A 6677-nucleotide genomic window follows, 5' to 3' on the forward strand; every position below is an offset into this window, starting at 1 on the left:
CTCCCCCCCCACAGAAGTGCAAAAGCATCGCACAGCGGCGATGCTTTTGCATTTCAGGAGTACCTCCCGGCCAGCGCAGCTTCTGCAGGTGGCCGTGAGAACCTCTTCGCTGAACGGGTCGCAACAGCCGCGGCCCGCCACCCCAATGATCCGGCCACGCCTGTGTTGGCCGGACCACGCCGACGCCCAGCCCCCTCCCGTCCAGCGACTGCCTCTGCCTGTCAATCAGGCAGAGGCAATCGCTAGGCAACGATGGCCTTCGGATATCTGGCATGCGACGGCGCATGTGCAGTACTGACCCGATTGCACCACTGAAAAAACTGCAGCGTGCGATAGGGTCAGAATGACCCCCTTTGGCGGGACAGTTGTATTTTTGACCACCCTCTATGTCTCTCCTGTTCCTCTAATCGCATTCACTTCCCTGGGCCCACTACAGGACCACTAGGCCCCACTCCCTACCGTCTCTCCTTGTCACCTCTCATTATCTCCATTCATGGCTCACTAAGCTACCTCCTTGCCCAAAACCTGCAGTTTCGCTTCCTCAGGCAGGAGCCCGCACCATCATTACATTGTGATATTAATGTGATATTATTAATTTGATTTCTCTTACGTCCTAGAGGATGCTGGGGACTCCGTAAGGACCATGGGGTATAGACGGGCTCCGCAGGAGATAGGGCACCTAAAAAGAACTTTGACTATGGGTGTGCACTGGCTCCTCCCTCTATGCCCCTCCTCCAGACCTCAGTTAGATCTTGTGCCCAGAGGAGAATGGGTGCACTGCAGAGAGCTCTCCAGAGTTTTCTGTTGAAGAAGAATTTTGTAGGTTTTTTATTTTCAGGGAGGTGTTGGCAACAGGCTCCCTGCATCGTGGGACCGAGGAGAGAGAAGCAGAGCTGGCTTGTCAAGTTGGGCACTGCTTCTAAGGCTACTGGACACCATTAGCTCCAGAGGGAGTCGGAACACAGGTCTCACCTGGGGTTCGTCCCGGAGCCGCGCCGCCGTCCTCCTCACAGATGCCGAAGATAGAAGCCGGATGAGAAGGCAGAAGACATCTTAGGCGGCAGAAGACATCAGATCTTCATGAGGTAAGGTGCGCAGCGGTAAGCTGCGCGCCATTGCTCCCAGTCACACACACACAGAGCAGCACTGAAGGGTGCAGGGTGCAGGGGGGGGCGCCCTGGGCAGCAATAAACCTCACATTTGGGCACATGCAGATTGATTAGGCTGCGGAGGCAGTAAATCTATAGTCCCCCGCCATTTTAATTGAAAAATCACTGGGACCGAAGCCCGCCGTCGGGTGGGCGGGGCTTGATCCTCAGCACTAACCAGCGCCATTTTCTCCACAGAAGCTGCATGAGAAAAAAGCTGGCTCCCTGGTCTCTCCCCTGCTGAACTTCACAGGCTGGAAAAAAGAGGAGGGGGGCACATTGGCGACGCAGTGAGTGGGAATTGGTATATTATATATAGAAAAGCGCTATCTGGCCACATTTTTTCCAGTGTTTTTAAGCGCTGGTGTGTGCTGGCATACTCTCTCTCTGTCTCTCCTTAGGGCCTGATTGGGGTTTTGTCCCCTTATAGGTTAATCCCTGTGTGTGTGGGGTGTCGGTACGTGCGTGTCGACATGTCTGAGGCGGAAGGCTTCTCCAAGGAGGAGGTGGAGCAAATGAGTGGTGTGTCCCCGTCGGTTGTGCCGACTCCGGATTGGATGGACATGTGGCATATGTTGAATGCAAGTGTGGCATCTTTACATAAAAGGCTTGATAAGGCTGAATTAGGGGGGACATCAGGGGGTCAATCCTCGGATTGGACCGACTCACAGGGCCCGTCGAGGTCTCAAAAGCGTCCCTTAACACAAGACACTACTACCGACACGGATTCTGATTCCAGTGTCGACTACGACGAAGTAAAATTGCACCCTAGGGTGACTAAAACCATTCAGTGTATGATTATGGCAATAAGGAATGTGTTGTATATTGAGGATGAACCCTCGGCCCCCGACACAAGGGTACACATGTTTAAGGAAAAGAAACAGATTATTAACTTTCCCACATCTCATGAATTAAATGAATTCTTTGGAAAAGCTTAGGAGACTCCGGAAAAGAGACCGCAGATCCCCAAAAGAATTTATATGGCATACCCCTTCCCTAAGCAGGACAGGGAGATTTGGGAATCACCCCCCACTGTGGACAAGGCTCTGACGCGCCTGTCCAAGAAAGTGGCGCTACCGTCTCCTGACACAGCGGCCCTTAAGGACCCTGCAGATCGCAGGCAAGAAACTACCTTAAAGTGTATTTATTCTCATACGGGTGCTGTGCTAAGGCCGACAATTGCGTCGGCATGGGTGTGTAGCGCAATTGCAGCTTGGACAGATGAGCTGACAGATCAATTTGATAATATGGATAAGGATACTATATTCTTAACTCTAGCCCATATAAAAGACGCAGGATTGTCATTACCAATTTCAGACGTTGCCGTTTGGACTCTCCACGGCCCCGAGGATTTTCACCAAGATAATGGCGGAAATTATGGTGGTCCTGCGCAAGCATGGAGTCACAATTATCCCATACTTGGACGATCTCCTGATAAAAGCGAGATCAAGGGAGAAATTGCTGAGCAGTGTGGCGCTCTCTCTGAGAGTGCTCCAGCAACACGGTTGGATTCTAAATCTACCGAAGTCACAGTTGATTCCGACAACTCGACTACCGTTCCTAGGTATGATACTGGATACGGAACAAATGAAGGTCTTCCTCCCAATAGAGAAAGCCCAGGATATCCCGAACATGGTCAGAGACCTGCTAAAACCGAAAAGGGTGTCAGTTCACCAATGCACTCGAGTTCTGGGAAAAATGGTGGCGACCTACGAGGCCATTCCCTTCGGAAGGTTCCATGCAAGGACTTTTCAATGGGACCTTCTGGACAAGTGGTCCGGGTCCCATCTGCACTTACATCGGAAAATAACTCTGTCCCCAGGGTCCAGAGTGTCCCTCCTGTGGTGGTTGCAAAGTGCTCACCTCCTGGAGGGTCGCAGGTTCGGAATTCAGGATTGGATCCTGGTTACCACGGACGCGAGCCTCCGAGGATGGGGAGCGGTCACACAGGGAAAAAAAATTCAGGGTCTTTGGTCAGACCAGGAGTCCTGTCTACACATCAATGTGTTGGAACTCAGGGCCATTTACAACGGCCTTCGACAAGCGGAGAGTCTTCTTCGAAACCTACTGGTTCTGATTCAATCAGACAATGTCACAGCAGTGGCTCATGTGAACCGCCAAGGCGGGACACGAAGCAGAGTCGCGATGGCGGAAGCAACAAGGATCCTTCGCTAGGCGGAAAATCATGTAAGCGCTCTGTCGGCTGTCTTCATTCCGGGAGTGGACAACTGGGAAGCAGACTTCCTCAGCAGACACGATCTCCATCCAGGAGAGTGGGGACTTCATCAAGAAGTCTTTGCAGACGTAACGCGTCTTTGGGGAACTCCTCAAATAGACATGATGGCGTCACGCCTCAACAAAAAACTTCGGAGGTATTGTGCCAGGTCTCGGGACCCTCAGGCAGTAGCAGTAGACGCTCTGGTAACACCGTGGGTGTTCAAATTGGTCTACGTGTTTCCTCCTCTTCCTCTCATCACAAAAGTGTTGAGGATCATAAGACGAAGAAGAGTACAGACGATACTCGTTGTCCCAGACTGGCCTTGAAGGGCCTGGTACTCGGATCTACAAGAGATGCTCACAGTAGATCCCTGGCCTCTTCCTCTCAGGGAAGACCTGTTGCAACAGGGGCCCTGTGTATTTCAAGACTTACCGCGGTTACGTTTGACGGCATGGCGGTTGAACGCCGAATCCTAGCGAAAAAGGGGATTCCGGAAGAGGTCATCCCTACTTTAATAAAGGCTAGGAAGGAGGTGACGGTAAAACATTATCACCGTATCTGGCGAAAGTATGTGTCTTGGTGTGAGTCCAAGAATGCGCCTACGGAAGATTTTCATCTGGGTCGTTTTCTCCACTTCCTACAGACAGGAGTGGATATGGGCCTGAAATTTGGCTCTGTTAAGGTACAGATTTCGGCCCTCTCGATTTTCTTTCAGAAGGAATTGGCTTCTCTTCCAGAAGTCCAGACGTTTGTAAAGGGAGTGCTGCACATCCAGCCCCCTTTTGTGCCTCCAGTGGCACCATGGGACTTGAACGTGGTGTTGCAGTTCTTAAAATCACACTGGTTTGAACCGCTTACCAAGGATGAGTTGAAATTTCTTACCTGGAAGGTGGTCATGCTGTTGGCCTTGGCATCAGCAAGGCGAGTGTCTGAATTGGCGGCTTTGTCACACAAAAGCCCCTACTTGATTTTTCATGTGGATCGAGCTGAATTGAGGACACGTCCGCAATTTTTGCCTAAAGTGGTTTCTTCATTCCATATGAATCAACCTATTGTGGCAGAGCCGGCCCTAACCAATATGATGCCCTAGGCATGATTTTGGCTGGTGCCCCCTAGCACCGCCGCTAGTTATGCAGGAGATGCCTGGCATGAGTCAGCTGGCAGCTCTGCTAACGTTGGGCGCCTTTTGTTTATGAAAATGCATCTTATTATTTGCATTACTATGCAGCTAGGATGCTCAAGCAGCTTCTGCTGATTAAAATGATATGCAGCATGCCTATATTCTGTGTGCGACTGTGGCTGTATCTGCATACGCAATGCTACATTACAGTGATTTCCAGGAATACACTGCAATTTAGCATTTTGTATGCAGATACAGCCGCAGTCACATACAGAATATAGGCATGCCGCATATCATTTTAATCAGCAGAAGCCGCTGGTGCCCCTAAGCATACCAGATGCCCTAGGCATTTGCCTAGTTTGCCTATGCCTAAGGCCGGCTCTGTATTGTGGTGCCTGTGGCTACAAGTTACCTGGAGGATTCCAGATACCTGGATGTAGTCAGGGCCTTAAAGATTTATGTAGCCAGAACGGCTAAAATTAGGAAAACAGAGGCTCTGTTTGTCCTGTATGCTGCTAATAAGATTGGCGCACCTGCTTCGAAGCAGACTATTGCTCGCTGGATCTGTAATACGATTCAGCAGGCTCATTCTACGGCTGGATTGCCGGTACCAAATTCGGTTAAAGCCCATTCCACTAGGAAGGTGGGCTCTTCTTGGGCGGCTGCCCGAGGCGTCTCGGCATTACAACTTTGCCGAGCGGCGACTTGGTCGGGGTCAAACACTTTTGCTAAATTCTACAAGTTTGATACCCTGGCTGATGAGGACCTAGCGTTTGCTCAGTCGGTGCTGCAGAGTCATACGCACTCTCCCGCCCGATTGGATGCTTTGGTATAAACCCCATGGTCCTTACGGAGTCCCCAGCATCCTCTAGGACGTAAGAGAAAATAAGATTTTAAACCTACCGGTAAATGTATTTCTCCTAGTCCGTAGAGGATGCTGGGCGCCCGCCCCAGTGCGGAAACTCTGCAAGACTTGTATATAGTTGTTGCTTACATAAGGGTTATGTTACAGTTGGAATAGGTCTTGGACCGTTACTGTCGTTTGTTCATACTGTTAACTGGTTATGTATGTTCCAGGTTACATGGTATGATTGGTGTGGGCTGGTATGAATCTTTCCATTGGATTGCTAAATCCTGCCTTGTATTGTCCATCTCCTCTGGGCACAGTTCTCTAACTGAAGTCTGGAGGAGGGGCATAGAGGAAGGAGCCAGTGCACACCCATAGTCAAAGTTCTTTTTAGGTGCCCTATCTCCTGCGGAGCCCGTCTATACCCCATGGTCCTTACGGAGTCCCCAGCATCCTCTACGGACTAGGAGAAATAGATTTACCGGTAGGTTTAAAATCTTATTATTTCTAACTTCACCAATTCCCCATTCCCTTTCTCAACCATCATCTTCTTTCTTTACACTTATCCCTCACCTTTCTCCATCACTGCCTCCCAAGGCTACTATCACTAAACGTAACCTTGAGACTAATGACACAGAGGGGGAGATGTACTAAGTAGTGATAAAAGCGGAAAAGTCTGTGGGAATTTGTGCCCAATCATTCTGTAGAGCACTTATGAGGTCAGGCACTGATGTTGTACGAGAAGGCCTGGCCGCAATCTCTGTTCCAATTCATCCAAAAGGTGCTCAGTAAAGTTGAGGTCAGGGCTCTGTACGAGCCAGTCAAGTTCTTCCACACCAAACTCATCAAACCATGTCTTTATAGTCCTTGCTTTGTGTACTGGGGCACAGTCATGTTGGAATAGAAAAGGTCCTTCTCCAAACTGTTGTCACAAAGTTGGAAGAATAGCATTGTTCAAAATGTCTTGGTATGCTGAAGCATTAAGATTGTCCTTTACTGGTGATATGGGGCCTAGTCCAAACCCTGAGATCGCATTCCATTGCTGAGTTACTCCACTTCAAATTTATGCTCTCAATCTACAGTGCTGCCCTTTCCCTCTCTAAACAGTCTTAATTCAAGACCCTTATCTCCTCCCAGCCCTCCAACTACTGTCGTCACTTCGCCACTTTAAATTCCCACCTCTGCCCACCCCCTTGTTTTCCCTCCTCACACTCTGCCCTTCACTATGTCACCCACTTCACATCTAACATTGAATCCATACATCAGGACATCACATCCCACTAGACCAGGGGTGGGCAATTATTTCAGCTGAGGGGCCACTTGACACTTTCCTGTCAGTTTTCG

This window comes from Pseudophryne corroboree, chromosome 6 (assembly GCF_028390025.1).
Source record: "Pseudophryne corroboree isolate aPseCor3 chromosome 6, aPseCor3.hap2, whole genome shotgun sequence".
In the NCBI taxonomy this organism is placed as follows: domain Eukaryota; kingdom Metazoa; phylum Chordata; class Amphibia; order Anura; family Myobatrachidae; genus Pseudophryne; species Pseudophryne corroboree.